This window comes from Pongo abelii, chromosome 6 (assembly GCF_028885655.2).
Source record: "Pongo abelii isolate AG06213 chromosome 6, NHGRI_mPonAbe1-v2.0_pri, whole genome shotgun sequence".
Lineage (NCBI taxonomy): Eukaryota > Metazoa > Chordata > Mammalia > Primates > Hominidae > Pongo > Pongo abelii.
In genome coordinates, this window is record NC_071991.2 from 48,390,328 (window position 1) to 48,408,408 (window position 18,081).

Genomic DNA, 18,081 nt, shown 5'->3' on the forward strand with positions numbered 1-18,081 from the left:
TTTCATAAGTACCTCAAAAGCTGAGATTCGGATAACAAGGATCACAGAATAAAATGAATGGTCTCCCTTCCAACGCCATTGCCCTTTCTGAAAGAAGGGCCCTGTGCTTAGAGCCATTTACCCACAGCAAAGGACAACAAAAACAACCTGCAGTCAAGGGGTTGACCAAGAGAGCAGATCATTCGCCCAACAGCAAAGTTCTAGCAAGGCCAAGGCACAGGATGTTTGAGGCTCAGGAGGCAAGACCTAAATGAGCATTAGCAGAACAAGAGCTGAGAAAAATTAAGGTCATCACAAAAGCTCTGCCCTCTCTGATGGTGCAAAGTCTCCCACATTTCTGCTGGGGTTGGAGTTTTCAGTTTCACCTGTGTGGGTTTCAATCTTCCACCTTGGACCTGGAGGCGGTCTATTGCCACGAGATTCTGATGAAACTTCTGATTGATAAGCCATGGCCTGGCTAACACCTAATGAATTGCCAAGGAATGTTTTGTAACACCATAATGCTGAGATGGTAAACAGTGTATGTGTTGCCACTCTGTCTTCCTAAGCCTGGGAAAGATATTGCTAATCAGCCTTGGCACTCTTGTCTGCTATGCTCAGATTCTGCCTCAGCAGTTCTCGAAACACAGCACGTCTGACAATCATCATCAACAAATTAGGCTTGGCACATGAAGTTAAACCTATTTGCCATCCCTGTGCTATCTCTAATTAACAAAAGATGTTGAGGAATTTTCTAAGCAACAAGCGTTTAAACTAAGTATGTGTGTGACCTACAAATAATGTATTTCTTATAATAAATATTCTATACAGAATAAATGCTCTCCTCTTCTAAGAACAATATAGTTTTTTTACTAATAAAATAATTACTGCCATTAACTGAGCTCTTATCAAGTGCTAAGAACACTTTATGTTTATTTCTGTTAATCCTTTCAACAACAGACACTGTAAGGCAAGTATTATTAAATTTCTTCAGTACTAATACTATTGATTGTAATAGCTCTAGGGAGTGTTGAGGGAGGGAAAAGGAAGGAAAAATTACAATGTTCCCATTGATCGCAGCATTCAACTCAATACCAAATGCATTAAAATATACTTCTCAGAATTGAGCATTAAAATAATATTCACACCGTAGCAGCTGGGGAAATGGAAGCATGGAGAAACCAAGAATCTCTTCCCCATACACAAAGATAGTAAGTTACAGAGGAGACACTTCTACCCACATTATCTCACTCCGCTCAGATACCAACGAAGATAATACAGTCATTGGGCTATGATCCGAGATGATCTGCAGAAAGAGATCGGCCTCATCCCTCTACAAGTGAACACAATCAATAGTTAATGGACAGTTACAGTCAAATCTGGCCATGTGACTCATCACAGATACAAAGTGAACAACAGGCCTGTGGCTGCACTTTTTTTTTCCTTTAGTAACATACTGAAACAGCCCCCAACACTGTCAAATACCCTCTGTCAATGAAGATTATAAAAAACAAAGCACAAAAAAAAAAATCATCTGTGAGGAATATCATGCAGCCCTAGAAAATGATGGCTAAAAGTCAAATATATTTTTATTTGGAAAGACAAAACACCTCCAAAAGAAAAATCAGCATATAAAATTGAATCACACAGTTTAGTTTCTACCACATTTTTCAAAGAAAGGGAAAAAAAGGTATACATAGGAAAGATTGGTAGAAAATATAGAAAATCATTATGTTTTGATAAATTATGGGTGATGGCTTTCATTTTTTTCCACTTTTCTGTTTCCCGATGATTTTATTTTTATATACAAATAACCTTTAAAAAACTTGACAGAAACTGAGTCTAGGAGTAGAACAGGGCTTGTCCAAGGTTCCATAGCCAAAGGTATGAGGTTAGGGTAAGACATTGAGTGATAGGATTCTGCCAGAAATGCAGGCTGCAGGCTGCTGTTTGTTACTTGTGACTCTAACCCAGCATTTCTCTTTCACAACACCCAGGTGTGCAAGGTCAACATCACCTTTCTACCCAAAATAAATGTAGTGATCTTTCATAAAATCATAAAGACCAGAGTAAGATAATCCAAAAAGTATACCTAGGACACTTGATAGTAAATGGTTGTCCTTTTGCGATCTGCTGTCTTGACAACATTTCTTTAAAATTCAGATGCAAAGATAAAAGGGGAGACAGGAGACAGGAGGAGAACCTAATCGTGTCAAAATGTGCTCGAAGGCTGTGGCTTTTGTCAGACTTTTGTCTAATGAATAGATGCCAGGGAATAGGGGATATTTTCTTCCTTTTCTTTGAATTTGCAGTCCTTACAAATGCATAAAATGTATACTTTGTCTAGTATTACTATCCTTGACTATTTTTCTAAGACTGTAATCCTAAAGATTTTTTTTAGTTTCTCAGTTACTCATTATTTAATGTTCTGGTTTTATTCTCCAGTCCCTCTTCCTATTTTCTCTTGTATTTCCTTGCTATAGACTTTCTTTTGATATTACGCAGCAATGTAACCTGACTACCCATGCTAAATTACTTCAATTACTCTCCAAGGTTTTTATTAGATATAGGAAAAGTCAGCTTTTCACATTCTGCGTATTTATGGGGCTACACTGATTTTTCAGAACCAGCAAGAGAGAAAGGGGAAAAAGGGAAGAGTTGAATAGAATAGTAAAGTGTTTCTTAAAAATTGGGTAGTAAGAATTAAAGAAACAGCTCCTATTTTCATCCTGATCCTTATGTAAGAGATCTCAAAAACATCTATACATAACTCTGTCATGAACCCCAGTCAGTGACTATAACACATTTTTTTATTTTTTTGAGACAGAGTCTCGCTTTGTCACCCAGGCTGGAGTGCAGTGGTGTGATCTCAGCTCACTGCAACCTCCAACCTCCTGGGTTCAAGCGATCCCCCTACCTCAGCCTCCCAAGTAGCTGTGATTACAGGCATGCGCCACCAGGCTCAGCTATTTTTTGTATTTTTAATGGAGACGGGGTTTCACCATGTTGGCCAGGCTGGTCTCAAACTCCTGACCTCGGGTGATCCACCAGCCTCGGCCTCCCGAAACGCTGGAGTTACAGGCGTGAGACTGTGCCTGACCCTATAACACATTTTAAAATGGAGAATGGAGAAGTCATCTTTAATCCAGGGAATGATTCTCCGGTGCAGGGGTTAAGAATGGCAAGGGTCCTGCCAAATCTTTTTTACAATCAACAGAGGAGGGGCTTGCAGTGGCTCTCAGAACTTCCTCGATACCAAAATGGCCTGAGGTGGGAGGCAGCCAGCACATGGAAGAGAGAAGGACCCAAGAACTGCAGAGCTGGCTGGCTCCTCTGGTCCTTCTCTAAGATGGAAAATAGGGCCCCGAAAACAGAGAGCAGAGCCCTTCCTCTCCTGATTGCCTCATATAATTGTCTCTTTTCCTTGAGGTATAAAGTAGACTGGTTTTGAATTTGGGTCCTGGAATTGGTGTGTGGCTTGGGCCAATCATTGAATGTCTCTTGCCTGTTTCTGCATCTGTAAAATGGGGATCATGGTTCAGTGAGCACAGTTGCCAAAGGTGACCCTGGATCTCATTCAGGGTTGCCCAGACAACAAACCACCTTGAATGGGCCATCTTCCCCATCCTCCTGGGGGAGAGGCTGCACCCAAACTCAGTGGGATGAGGCAGTGCTGGAGATAGCTACCTTCTCATCTTTTGCAAACCCAGCTTTTCTCCATTAAAGCCAGTTATTTAAATTATGCCATGTGACATTGTGGAACTCATCACAAAACCTGGTGTGTGACTGGCCAGATATGGCCCACCTTGCACGCAGGGATGGGAACGGTACATACCTGAGCTTCATGGGGCTGCTGAAGATTGAATGAGAAACACAGGGCTTCATAAATGTCCAGCATTAGGGTACCACTGAAACAGTGTTGCTAATTTCACCTACCACCTGTATTATTATTTACTCAGTGGTTTTGAAAACCATTTGCTTTTTCTTTCTTTCTTTTTTTTTTTTTCTTTTTGTGACAGGATCTCACTCTGTCACTCAGGCTGGAGTACAGTGGTGTGGTCATAGCTCACCGTAACCTCAAACACCTGGGCTCAAGTGATCCTCCCACCTTAGCCTCCCAAGTCCTGGGACCAAAGGCATGTGCCACCACACCTGACTATTTTTATTTTTTATTTTATTTATTTATTTATTTATTTTGGTAGAAACAGGGACCTTGCTATGTTGTCAAAGCTGGTCTTGAACTCTTGGGCTCAAGCAATCCTCTTGACTCAGCCTCCCTAAAAGCTGGGATTACAGGCATGAGCCACTGTGCCTGGCCCAATCATTTTTTTCAATGTCAAAAGATTTTTTGTCATTGTTAGCAATAATTTCATTTTTTATTTATTTTTTATTGCTGCATAATAGAGGTACAGATCTTCAGGGTACATGTGATCATTTAATACATTCTTATAATCAAATCAGGGTAATTGGGATATCCATCACCTTAAATATTTATCTTTTCTGTATGCTGGGAACATTCTGATTATTCTCTTGTAGCTATTTTGAAACGTACAATAGATTAATGTTAACTACAGTTGCCGTACTGGTCTATAGAACAACAGGTCATATTTCTTCTATCTGTCTGTATATTTGTACCCATTAATCAACTTCAAAAAGTTTTTAAGAGAAAGAAGTCGATTTGAAAAAAATAAAAATAAATTCAAAAGCTATATGTTAATAATAATAAGGCCTGTGGCTCCTAGATTTAGAGGGCAGCAGAAGGGCTCTAGGGTTGGATACCCAGATCCTAAGAGACAGCAGCAGGCAGGAGGGTAGCTGGGGGCAGCTGGATTGGCCTGGACTATCAGGCAGAAAGAAGGGGCTCCCTCTACAAGGAAAAAGCTGGGCTAGGGACAGGAGTGGGAAGTGATGGAAGCTAAGATTGACAGAAGTGAGCAGCAGCAGACAGACTCCTGAGAGGCAGGAGATGGCTGCAGCCTGGGGAGTGGGCTCAGGACTCCACCTGGGGAGGAACCAGAGGGTAAGGGCAGGAATTAACGGGGAAAGGAGACACTGCTGAGGGCCAGGAAGCCAAAGAAGCCCTGAGGATGGTGGGGCTAAGGATTGGAAGGGGCTGGAGAGCAGCCTTGGCTGATTGAGCTGGGAGCTCTTGGATGTGCTGGGGGTGGAGGCTTAAGGTAGAGGAGAACCAGATGAGGTGTTTCAGCCTCTCTCCAGCAAAAAATGCCCTCCCTTTGGAGGATAGACCATCAGCAAATGGCTCTAGCAGCACCCAGCTGGGGAGACCCAGGGGGGCTGTCTCCTAACCCTGTGCTGTATATGTCACTCTTTGAGACCTGGGCATTAATCCTGGGGGCCTCAGTCTCAGCGAGGACTCAGTAAATACTAGACTTTATTCATCCCTCCCCGTCCTGTGTGATCTCATGCCCCCACGCCCAGCAGAATGGGTGAATGGGTTAGCCACTCCACCTTTGCTCACGCCTCCGTTGTTGCACTTCCCTTGGTGTATGGTTCAGTTATTTGCTTTAAGACTGATGTCCAGTCCCATGGGGAACAGGAGCCACATGGGGCTGATATTAGCTCAGCCTCTGCTTCGCATAGCAGGGACTTGTACATCTAAAATACATTTTTTTAAACTAATAAGTTAGGAGTCCCATTAAACCTTTGAGAAGAACTAAAGCACAAATTGTAATCCAACTGAATCCAGCTTGCCAGCTGAAAAACCTCCACGGTGGGCAAAAACCACAATTGGCAAGATTATGTTTCATTTAAAATAAAGTGTAAGAACCACTACAAGATATCACCTCACACCAGTTAGAATGCTCACTATCAAAAAAGCAGAAGACAACAAACTTAGGATGTGGAGAAACTGGAACTTTTGTACCCTGTTGGTGGAAAGGCAAAGTGGTATAGCTGCTACGGAAAACAGTATGGAGGTTCCTCCAAAAATGAAAAATTAAACAACCAGATGATCCAGCAATCCCACTTCTGGGTATTTATCCAAAAGAATTGAGGATCTCAAAGAGATATGTGCATTCCTGTGTTCATGGAGGCATTCTTTGCGATAGCCAAGAGGTGGAAACGTTCATCAACAGATTAATGGATCAAGAAAATGTGGTCTCTGCATACACAGTGGAATACTATTCAGCCTTTAAAACAAAGGGCACTCTGAACATGCAACGACACGGATGGATCTTGAGGACATTATGCTAAGTGAAATAAACCAGTCACAGAAGGACAAATACTGCCCGATTCCACTTACACGAGCCATCTAAGTAGTCAAACTCACAGAAGCAGAGAGTAGAATGGTGGTTGCTGGTAACTGGGAGAAGGGGAGGGAAATAGGGAGTTGATGTTCAACTGGTTTAAAATTTAAATTATGCAAGATGAATAAATCCTAGGGATGTGTTGTGTAACGTTGTGCCTAGAGATGACAGTACTGCACTGTGCACTTAAAAATCTATTAAGAGAACAGTTATCATGTTAAGTGTTCCTACCACAATAAAACAAAAAAATAGATAAAAGACAAAAAACAAAATCAAGAGTAGAAGAAAAACAAATATTAAAGTGGTATAAAATATGTTTTTAAGTAGGGGCTGGGCACGGTGGTTCACGCCTGTAATCCCAGCACTTTGGGAGGCCAAGGTGGGTGGATTACTTGAAGTCAGGAGTTCGAGACCAGCCTGGTCAGCATGGTGAAACCTCATCTCTACTAAAAATAAAAAAAAATTAGCCAGGCATGGTGGCAGGTGCTTGTAATCCCAGCTACTCAGGAGGCTCAGGCAGGAGAATCACTTAAACCCAGGAGGTGGAGGTTGCAGTGAGCTGAGATTATGCCATTGCACTCTGGCCTGGACAACAAGAGTGGAAACTCCATCTAAAAAAAATATAGATAGATAGATAGATAGATAGATAGATAGATAGATAGATCTGGTAGTTTTTTATATATATATATAAATCTGGTAGATAGATAGATAGATAGATAGATAGATAGATAGATAGATAGATTTTTTTAAGTAAATAAAAATCCGTAAGGCACATACTTCTAAAGTAAACAAGACTCGTCTGCTTTTGAACACAAACCAATCCCAGGTCTGAATTTGCATTGCGGCCACCCATGGCCTGCAGAGGAGAAGGCACTGAGATGCACACAGGCCCTCTTTACAGTTTCCAAACAAGACTTTCCTTGCTTGGAATATAATGTCTTTTTCACTGGCAGCCTTCCTCATTTTGTTTTAGCAAGCTTAGCAAAACCTTTATATACACACCTGTTTAGGGTTGTTTTGTTTTCAGAAATTCAAAAGTGCCTAATGGCATGTTTTCCTGGGACCAGTCTTCTATTCATACAGTGAGGGGCCTCCCCTCTCTGTTCACACACTTACAGGGAGGGCAGAGAGCAGAGGACTCACATGAAGTGTCTGGATATGAAAAAAAAAATTGAGAATTTTAACACTTCATGGAAGTGCCTGTGTTTACAGCCTCACCTGCCCGTCCTCCCAAGCCCTTGTGCAGACCACCTTTGGTCTGGAACCTCGTAGGCTTTCCCCATCCCCAACCCACACTCTGAAAAAACCTCATCTTGCTTGTCCTGTTCTTTGGACTTCAGTTAAACCATCTGCAAAATGGGAGAGAATCTGGCAGACCCAGAGAAATTAGAAAAGAGGCACAATTCAGGCCAGCATATGCAATTCATATTCAGGTCAGGAAGGCTAAGGAGAGAAGAAACAGAAGGGGAGGGGAGAAGAGAAACGTGGGCAGAGAAGGGGTGAAGAAAGAGTTTCTGAAGGGGATTGAGGAGGGAGGCCCTGGAGCAGAATCAGAGTGAAGGGAAACCCCAGAAGAGAGGGGAACTGGGTGTGCATGGCAGTTATGCTATGAGCACAGCTCGGTACTAACCTCTGGATGATTGCTGGACTGTGTTTTCTCAACACAGCACTGCTCTGAGAATGAACCACAGGAGAAAGCAGGACAATGACATAGGTGCCCAACGAGTTAGAAAGGCTTGCAAGAGTGAGGAACAGCTCCAGAGAGTTGACCAGGCCCTGGCTGTTGAGAGGCACCAAAATATTTCCCTGCAAAATGGGCCTCTTTGGCATAAGGATTATTTTGAGCTAAAGGCCATTGAGAACCAGCAGATGCAAGGACAGTTCTTCTTTCACAAAGGAAATTTACATTTGTAAAAGGTATCTCCCGCTCCCTGTACCAGGAAGAGAAGTACTCTTAACGCTTGTTATCAGTGGGGAAGGCACCTTACTCTTCAACTTAAATCTGCGTAACAAACCTCACTAAACAACCCCTATTTACCATATTTTTCCTCCTTACCTTCCCATAACTTGCCTCCCCCACTCAGAAGCCCGAATCCCTTTTCCTTTAGCCTAAGATGATTTATATAAACCCAAGTTCTAACTGCCCTTTTGGGTTACACATCGCAGGATTCTCTCATGTATACACGTGCAATGCACATATTAATAAACTTCTATTTCTTTTCTCTTATGAATCTGCCTTTGGCCACTCTAATGTACAGGGCCCCAGCTGCAAAGCCTAAGCTGGGTAAAGGAAAGGATTCTTTTTCCTCCCCTACAGTGTCCAGCAGAAGGAGAGATACCGCCTCCGGGAGGTATCCTAACAAGAGTAGACATGAGGGAGCAGTCCATCCTGCTGCTGACCTAAAGAAACCTGACAGAAAAAAAAAATTGCTTCCTCAATAGGCAAGAGAATTGTCAAAGGAACTTGCCCTGGGCACAAAAACACCACTGTTCAGGCCTTACTCCAAGCCAGAGAGAACATGTTGGTGTCCTCACAGGCCCTAGACAGTTAATCATATGTTTTACCCACCAGTATTGCCAGGAACCGTTGTTAAGGGCCCAATTCTCCAGGGCCATCCATTAGCAGAATGTGTGAATTTAGCTGGAGAGTTGTTTGAGGTTGCTGTTATTACTTTTATAGATTTTTAGCTAATACTAAGTATCTTCTCTAAGCCAGACACTCTGTTAAGTACTTTATACACTCCATCTTCATTTAATTCACAGAGCAACTCCATTTTACAGTTGAGGAAACTGAGGCTCACAAAGGTTAAGTAACTTGCCCAAGGTCCTTTAGCTTGTCAGGGGTATACCTTAAGCCCTGTCTGTCTCATACTAAAGGCCATGCTCTCACCCATACCATACTGTCCGCTATTTGGGTTCTGGCTTCTAAAATCACTATTCTGCTGCCTCAGACTTAGCAGCAGGGAATCCATATGAGCCTGCAGCAACCTCAATTCTTGCCTCCTCAGAAGAAAGAATTCAATTGGGGGCATCGGGCAGATGGAGAGAACGAGACACGTTTTAGAGCAACAGTGAAAAATTTATTTAAAAGTTTTAGAGCAGTGGCCAGGACTGTAATTTAGAGCAGTGGCTCACGCCTGTAATTCCAGCGCTTTGAGAGGCCAAGGTGGGTGCATCACTTGAGATCAGGAGTTCAAGACCACCGTGGCCAACATGGTGAAGCCCCGTCTGTACTAAAAAAATACAAAAAATTAGACAGGCTTGGTGGTGCTTGCCTGTAATCCCAGCTATTCAGGAGACTCAGCAGGAGAATCGCTGGAACCCGGGAGGCAGAAGTTGCAGTGAGTCGAGATCACGCCACTGCACTGCAGCCTGTGCGACAGAGGAAGACTCCGTCTCGGGAAAAAAAAAAAAAAAGTTCTGGAGCAGGAACAAAAGGAAGTAAAGTACACTTGAAAGAGGGCCAAGCAGGCGACATGAGAGATTCAAGTGCGTGGTTTGACCTTTGACTTGGGGTTTTATATGCTGGCATTCCGTATGCACAGTGGTCTGCCAGCACTTGAGAGGGGGCTCTGCGCAGTGTGTTCACTGAAGTTACACGCATGCTCACATGAGGCATTTTTCCCTCACCAGTCAAGTGTTCCTGGAGGAAGGTCATATATCAGTTAAATGCCACCATGTTGCCTCTCAGTGTGCATGCTTGAGTCCACTCACCTGACTCCTGATATCTTATGGAGAAGCTGCTAATCACCAGCTTCAGGTGTTTTCTATCTATTGGGAGCTGGCTTTTCCCTGGTGCTGGCTGTGACCAATTATTATTTTAGAGAGATGGTCGCCTGACTTTCCTGGGGGCAGGAGGCCTCCCCTGCCCTACTCATGTCTGACTAGCTACCTACTCTGACAAGACAGCAAACACCTGTTCCGGAATACGATGAACGTCAGAATTAAATACCTGAACCCACGGAACCCAGCACTCTGCCAGACCTCTTTATCAAAAGTGGCCTTCTTGAAAAGTGATAGAGGCAAAAAAAAAAAAAAAAAAAAAAGTTAAGGATGAAGAGACAAACTATAAATGAGTATTAATCCAGGCTTAGCTGAATTCGGTTACATGCATAAGGACTTATTTTTATAACACTGTCCCCACCCACCATGATCTCTATTAGGGAACAAAATAGGTTTTGTGCCTTTAACTAGCTAACTGAGCTTCTGCTATTGTATTCTTGCCAAAAATTGCATAACCTGAATTTAATCATGAGGAAACATAATACAAACAAAAACTGAGGAACATTTTACAAAAAAAAAAAAAAAGCCAGTATTACTTAAAAGCGTCAAGGTCATGAAAGACAAAGAAAGACTAAGCAATCAGTTTAGATTAAAAGGACACTAAGGAGATGTGATAGCTGAATACAGTATGTGATCCGAAATTAGATCCTAGCCCAGAACACGGTCGTTAGTGGAACAGTTAGTGAAATTTAAATAAGGTCTATAGATTAGGCAATAGTATTATACCAGTGTGGATTTCTTGATTGTCCTCATTGTTCTATAATTATTGAAGATGTTCACATCTGGCCAGGCACAGTGGCTCATGCCTGTAATCTCAACACTTTGGGAAGCCGAAGCAGGTAGAATTGCATGAGCTCAGGAGTTCAAGACAAGCCTGGGCATAGCGAGATCCCTCTCTACTAAAACTTAAAAAAAAAAAAAATCAGCCAGTTGTGGTGGCACACACCTGTAGTCCCAGCTACTCAGGAGGCTAAGGTGGAAGGATCACTTGAGCCCCAGAGGTAGAGGCTACAGTGAGCCGTGTTTGCGCCACTGCACCCCAACCTGAGCCACAAAGTGAGACACTTTCTCAAAAAAAAAAAAAAAAAAAAAGATGTTTACATATAGATAATTTGGGTGAAGGCATGTATAAATCCTTTGTTCTACTTTTGCAACTTTTTGGAAATCATTTCAAAATGAAAATTTTGAAGTAATTTTTTAAAAGCCACAGAAAAGAGTATTGGAAAGAAGCAAAGAAGTCACCTTTGTCAAGCTCAAGCAGGCACTCAGTAAATATCTGGTAAGCCCAACTACTGGGTTGAGTATTTGGTTTCAACCCAAAACCTTGAGAGGATAATGACAAAAATTATGTATAACAAAACAATGAGGACATTTCTGTTTGCAGAACCTTGATACAGTGTGGTGACAGCAACAGATGACAGAGACAGGTGACAGACAGATTCTGGTACCAATTTTTGAGATGGTTTGTATAAAAAGGCAAATGCTTATAGATATACTCAATGTCTACAGCATCAAAACCTGCTGCTTCTCCTAAGGACAAAATGCATCTCCAAGATACAGTGTTTAATCACTAGAAACTTTTAAAAGAGAAAGAATTCAATATGACATATCTCATTTAGAAAGAAACAAATCACTCTTTTATTACTCATGTACTATTTATTATTCCCATTTTTAATACTTTCAAGGTTTTGAAATTTAAAGGTTCATTAAATAATGGAGACATTCTGATTCAAATGGGACTATTTCTTAGGACATACTCATGCAACTCTTCCTGGCTTACTGTTTCACGCAAACCATGTAGCTAGGAGCAAGGCATGACAGTGATTGTAATGTGAAGAGTGTGCGCTTTTGATGCATCTGTTTTGTCAAGATTTTTATCCTGCACTGCTTGAAACAGCACAACTACAGAGGGAAAATTCAGAAGCAAATGCCTTACATGTTTTTAATGTAATTGGCAATGGCCAGGGCTCCTGAAGTCCTAGCGGGATGTCTTTTCAACAGATGTCTTTTGTTTAGGGCTTGAGATAAAGGACATCAGGGAAAGTTATCTGCTGCTTGTATTGATAGCTTGAGTGAGCTGTCATTTCTATCAGTTCCAAAGCATCCCGGGATGAGCCTTTTACCTCTGGTCTTCTCTTTCACTTTCCTTCTGCTCATTTTCCACTTGACTTTGCCGCACCACTCCCCTCCTCTCCTTTCTCTCCAATATTGCAATAGGTGCTAGAAATAGAAAGATGAGAAAGACAAAGCCCCCGCCTTCAAGGAGATCATTACCAAATGGGAAACAAAGACAAAAAGGAAGTCATTGTGCTTCTGGTGAAAGGGCAGTGAAATAAAGGCAAGTTGAGGCCTCTGGACGTAAGAAGCACTTAACTCTGTCTGTAGAAGTAGGGGAAGACTTTACCTACAAGTTAAAATTTGAGCTGAGAGCCCTGAAGAAATAAATAGGAATTCAAAAAGGACAGGGAGATGGTGACTCAGAACCGGGAGGCTCTGAGGGGTAAACATCTTTGAGGAAGAGGGAGAGAGAAGTTGGACACGGCTGAAAGATATTTGTGGGTCTATGTCAGGCTTTGAAACTGGAGGCAGATCACAGCTACTGTGGGAAGGCTATTATTATACATCCTTTTAAAAACCTATGTTTTAGAGAATCATTTAGCTGAAATTCAGAGCCACGCTTGTGAATCTGAAATCATTTACAGTAGTAGAAACACTATCAGAAACTGCCAGAACAAACAATTGTTAAGTGCCTACTATTTTGAGCTCAAGGTCAGTATAGTAGTCTCAATGTTTCTGCCTATTGCAAGCAAATATTTTTAGAGAAGAGAAAGAATTTAAATTTCCATGATGGATTTTTTTAATGGATTGTACAAATCATTCTCCTGAAAATACCTCTAAATCATAAAAATAAAAGCAAAATCTGCAATATTTAAAATTCTAACTCGTGTTCAAAAATGTTAATAGATGTATTTTAGGTCAGTGTATGATACAGTATTTTTCAAGAATTTTTCGTACTCTTTTTAACAGATTCCAGTTTCTGGTTTCAAGTACAGTGGAGTAAACACACCCCACCCTGTCTCTCCCACTGAAAATAGTTACAAAACCTGGACAGAGTGTATGGAATAGCTGGAGCACTCTGGAAAGTAAATAGCAGGCCAAGTGAAGATGAAAACCAGAATTAGGGCCACCACCAAACGAGCAGTGAGGTTAGCATTATGCTATCCTCTGGTATCTTCCAACCTGGACTCAAGGCAGCCCAAAACCCAGAAGAAGCACAGAGAGGTCACTTCAAGCAGAAACCCTCCAGTTCTCACTCTAGATCTGGGAAAGTGGTCTCCTGGCAGTGACAGCAGAAATAGTGGGGACATACAGGTGCCTAGAATTCCAAGGAGGTTTGAGGGAGACTGCCTCTTCACTGGAATAGTTGTGCTCCCAGGAAGGTGGGACAAACCCCCACTGCCTTTTTTTTTTTTTTTTTTTTTGAGACGGAGTTTCACTCTTGCTACCCAGGCTAGAGTGCAGTGGCACGATCTCGGCTCACTGCAACCTCCGCCTTCTGGTTTCAAGTGATTTTCCTGCCTCAGCCTCCTGAGTAGCTGGGATTACAGGCACCTGCCACCAGGCCGGCTAAGTTTTGTATTTTTAGTAGAGATGGGGTTTCACCATGTTGGCCAGGTTGGGCTCGAACTCCTGACTTCGTGATCCACCTGCCTCGGCCTCCCAAAGTGCTGGGATTACAGTGGTGAGCCACCGTGTCTGGCCTGCCTTTTTTCTTATTCTGTTCTCCCATCACTTGGGATTACTATGAGTGAATTTTTAGGAAGAGCACAGCAGAGTGGAGGACTAAAGCCCCGACTTTCTGGCTACAGAACCAAATTGTGGAGTCCAGGGAACCAGAAAGTACTAGACAGATCATGGGAAGGGAGGATCTTTGGAAAACAACTCCGCAAAGGTGTTTCTGAATATGCATTTATGGAGGGATAACCAATGCTGGGATTATGTGAAATCTTTCTCTTCTTTCAATGCCCTGCACCTTATTTAAAAGAAACTGGATGAATCAGACTTAAAGGCCTGTGTGGACCCTTTTCTTCTCGTCACTGGAGACAGGTGGGCTCTCCATTTGGACCATCTTGACAAATAAATAAAATGCTCCTATTCCAAGGTCAAACCTCTTTCATTTCTCCAAACTATGATCGCAAGGATCAGAATATAGACTTCTTAAGGGTAAAGTGCCAGTTCTTGAAATGTTTGCCTTACTTTGCCACATCCCACAGGCTAGGAGCTATCTATCTTTTCTTGCTGCAGTCAGCATTTTATCTAATGATAGCAGCAGCAACACGGCAAGCAGCTGGGGAGAAGTCTATGTACAGGGGAAGAAAGACAATAGAGACGGGGAAGGAGAGAGACACAAAATGTTGATGAGTCTGGCAAAAGGATAACAAAACAACAGCAAAAGGAAATTAACAAGAAACAGTGACATGGGAATTGCATAAACTAATTACATAATCTCAAAAAACAGGTTTCCGAAAGGAAATAGAAATAGTGGAAGGCGCAAGAACTTTGGAGCAAAGAGAATTCTAGGCTCCTAGTATGGATACCTACTATAAAAAATAGACATTTGGGTAAAGAAGAACAGAAAAGTCCTCACTCCTTGGGTAGCTGTTTGTGATTGCTTTTTAAAAATTTATCACAGCCAGTTGCCGTTGGTCTTGCATCCTTGTCCTGAGTGGCAAAGGGACCCAGGGGTGTGGGCACAGGAAGGGATGCTCATGTGGCATGTCGCAACAGGCTTTCGTTTTCATTTTCCTCAAGCTCTGTGGGTGCTCTGCACCTCAGATTCCCAGCTGTACCCTAGATAATGAAGACAAGTATTGCTCTGACCTGGTCCTTTAATTATTTTTTCCCCACTTATGGCTTGAGCTTTCATTAGTTTTCATTTCTCATTAAGAGAAAAATAAAAGAATGAGAATTAAACATCTCCTGATCTATTATCTCACTGAAAATAAGAAGCCAAGAGTCAGGGGACTGGAACTGAATGAAGGGCCCAGCCGATGCGTGTGCCACCGCAAGATCAACACAGCGCCGTGGGGGCTGTGCTCCTTTTCTTCTGTCCTCTGGAGGACAACAGGGAGCACTCACTCCCAGAAAGACTGGAGCCCCTGTACTGAGGACTCAGTGCTATGAAATCTGGCACCTTCCCTGAATAGAGATAATAGGCCTCAAATCACATTGGCTTTTCCTCTTTTTAAGCACTGGGGTTGGATTTTCACTAATCTCTTAAAATTGTTGTCTGGGCATGGTGGCTCATGCCTGTAATCCCAGCACTTTGGGAGGCCAAGGCAGGTGGATCACCTGAGGTTAGGAGCTCGAGACCAGCCTGGGAAACATGATGAAACCCCATCTCTACTAAAAATACAAAAATTAGCCGGGCATGGTGGTCGGTGCCAGTAATCCCAGCTACATGGGAGGCTGAGGCAGGAGAATCCCTTGAACCCGGGAGGTACAGGTGGCGGTGAGCCAAGATCCGCCACTGCACTCCAGCCTGGGGGATAGAGTGAGACTCCGTCTCAAAAACAAAAAAATGTTCCCAGTGCTCAATTATGTGTCTACCCCCATAGATACTATTCAGAAAGTATTGAGGCTGTGTCCAGCTCATCTGTTAATCCCTGCTTTATGGCAGGCACATGCCAGTGCTCAAGAAATGGATGGAGTAGGTAAAGGAACAAATGCACACAGAAATGGACTGATTACTCCTAATTTGTATGGCTATGTGCATTTTAATAATTCCCAGGCAGCATTCCCCTTGAGAAGTGAAACAAGAAGAGGATGCCCACTCTCATCACTCCTGTTCAGCATAGTACTGGAAGTCCTTGCCAGAGCAATCAGGCAAAAGAAAGAGATAAAAAGCATCCAAATAAGAAAAGAAGAAGTCAAACTATCTCTCTTCACTACAATATGATTCTTACACTTAGAAAACCCTAAAGACTGCACTAAAAGGCTCCTGGAACTGATAAACAACTTTAGCAAAGTTTCAGGATACAAAATCAATGTACAAAAATCAGTAAAATGTCCATACATCTGTAACGCTCAAGCTGAGAGCCAAATCAAGAACACAATCCCATTTACAATATCCCAAGAAAATAAAATACCTAGGAATACATCTAACCAAGGAGGTCAAAGACCTCTAAAAGGAGAACTAAAAAACGTTGCTGAAAGAAATCATGGATGACACAAAACAAATGGAAAAATATTCCATGTTCATGAATTGGAAGAATCAATATTGTTAAAATGGCCATACTGCCCAAAGCAATCTATAGATCCAGTGCTATTTTTATCAAGCTACCAATATCATTTTTCACAGAATTAGAAAAAAACTATTCTAAAATTCATATGGAACCAAAAAAAAAGCCTGAATAGCCAAAGCAATCCTAAGCGAAAAGAACAAAGCTAGAGGCATCACATTACCCAACTTCAAACTATACTATAATTCTAAAGTAACCAAAACACATGGTACTGGTTCAAAAACAGACACATAGACCAATGGAACAGAACAGAGAGTCCAGAAATAAGATAGCACACCTACAGCCATCTGATCATCAACAAAGTCAACAAAAATTGGCAATAGGGAAAGGACTCCCTGTTCAATAAATGATGTTGGGATAGCTGACAAGCCATAGGCAGAAGAATAAAATTGGACCCCTATCTTTCACCACATACAAAAACTGACTCAAATGGATTAAAGAATTAAATGTAAGACCTTAAGTATAAGAATCCTAGAAGAAAACCTAGGAAACACCATTCTAGACATTGGTCTTGGGAAAAAAATTATGACTAAGTCTTCAAAAGCAATTGCAACAAAAACAAAACTTGACAAGTGGGACCTAATTAAAGAGCTTCTGGACAGCAAAAGAAACCATCAACAGAGTAAACAGACAACCTACAAAATATTCACAAATGATGCATCCAACCAAGGTCGAATACCAGAATCTGTAAGGAATTTAAACAATTGAACAAGCAAAAACCATATAACCCCCTTAAAAAAATGGGCAAAAGACATGAACAGATACTTCTTAAAAGAAGACATATAAGCAGGCAACAAGCATATGAGAAAAGACTTAACATCACTAATCATCAGAGAAATGCAAATCAAAACCACAATGAAATACCATCTCACACCAGTCAGAATGGCTATTATTACAAAGTCAGAAAACAACAGATGCTAACATGGCTGCAGAGAAAAGGGAATGTTTATACACTACTGGTGGGAATGTAAATTAGTTCAGCCACTGTGGAAAGCAGCTTGGAGATTTCTCAAAGAACTTTGAGAACTACCATTTGACCCAGCAATCCTATTACTGGGTATATACCCAAAAGAAAATTATTCTACCAAAAGGGCATATGTACCCATATATTCATCACAACACTATTCACAATAGCAAAGACATGGAATCAACCTAGGTGCTCATAACAGTGCATTGAGTAAAGAAAATGTGGTGCATATACACCATGGAATACTATGCAGCCATAAAAAGAACTAAATCATATCGTCACTAGCAACATGGAGGCAGCTGGAGGCCATTATCCTAAGCGAATTAATGCAGAAACAGAAAACCAAATACCATGTGTTCTCACTTACAAGTAGGAGCTAAACAATGGATACTCACGGACATAAAGATGGCAAGAATGGGCACAAGACTACAAGAGATGGGGAGGCAAGGAGGGGAGCAAGGGTTGAAAATGACAGTCAGAACAGCGATTATTAAAAAGTCAAGAAGCAGACACTGGTGAGGTTGTGGAGAAATAGAAATGCTTTTACACTGCTGGTGGGAATGTAAATTAGTTCAACCATTGTGGAAGACAGTGTGGCGATTCCTCAAAGATTTAGAACCAGAAATACCATTTGACCCAGCAATCCCATTATGGCTATATATCCAAGGGGATATAAATCATTCTGTTATAAAGATACATGCATGTGTATGTTCATTGCAGCACTATTCATGATAGCAAAGAGATGAAATCAACCCAAATACCCATTGATGATAGACTGGATAAA

At 41.8% G+C, this 18,081-nt stretch overlaps 1 protein-coding gene across 1 annotated transcript in view; it reads left to right on the forward strand.

The window, feature by feature from the left end:
* The window catches only part of AOAH (acyloxyacyl hydrolase), a 211,658-nt gene that overhangs the window by 154,316 nt on the left and 39,261 nt on the right, over positions 1 to 18,081 (forward strand). The window lies entirely within an intron of this gene.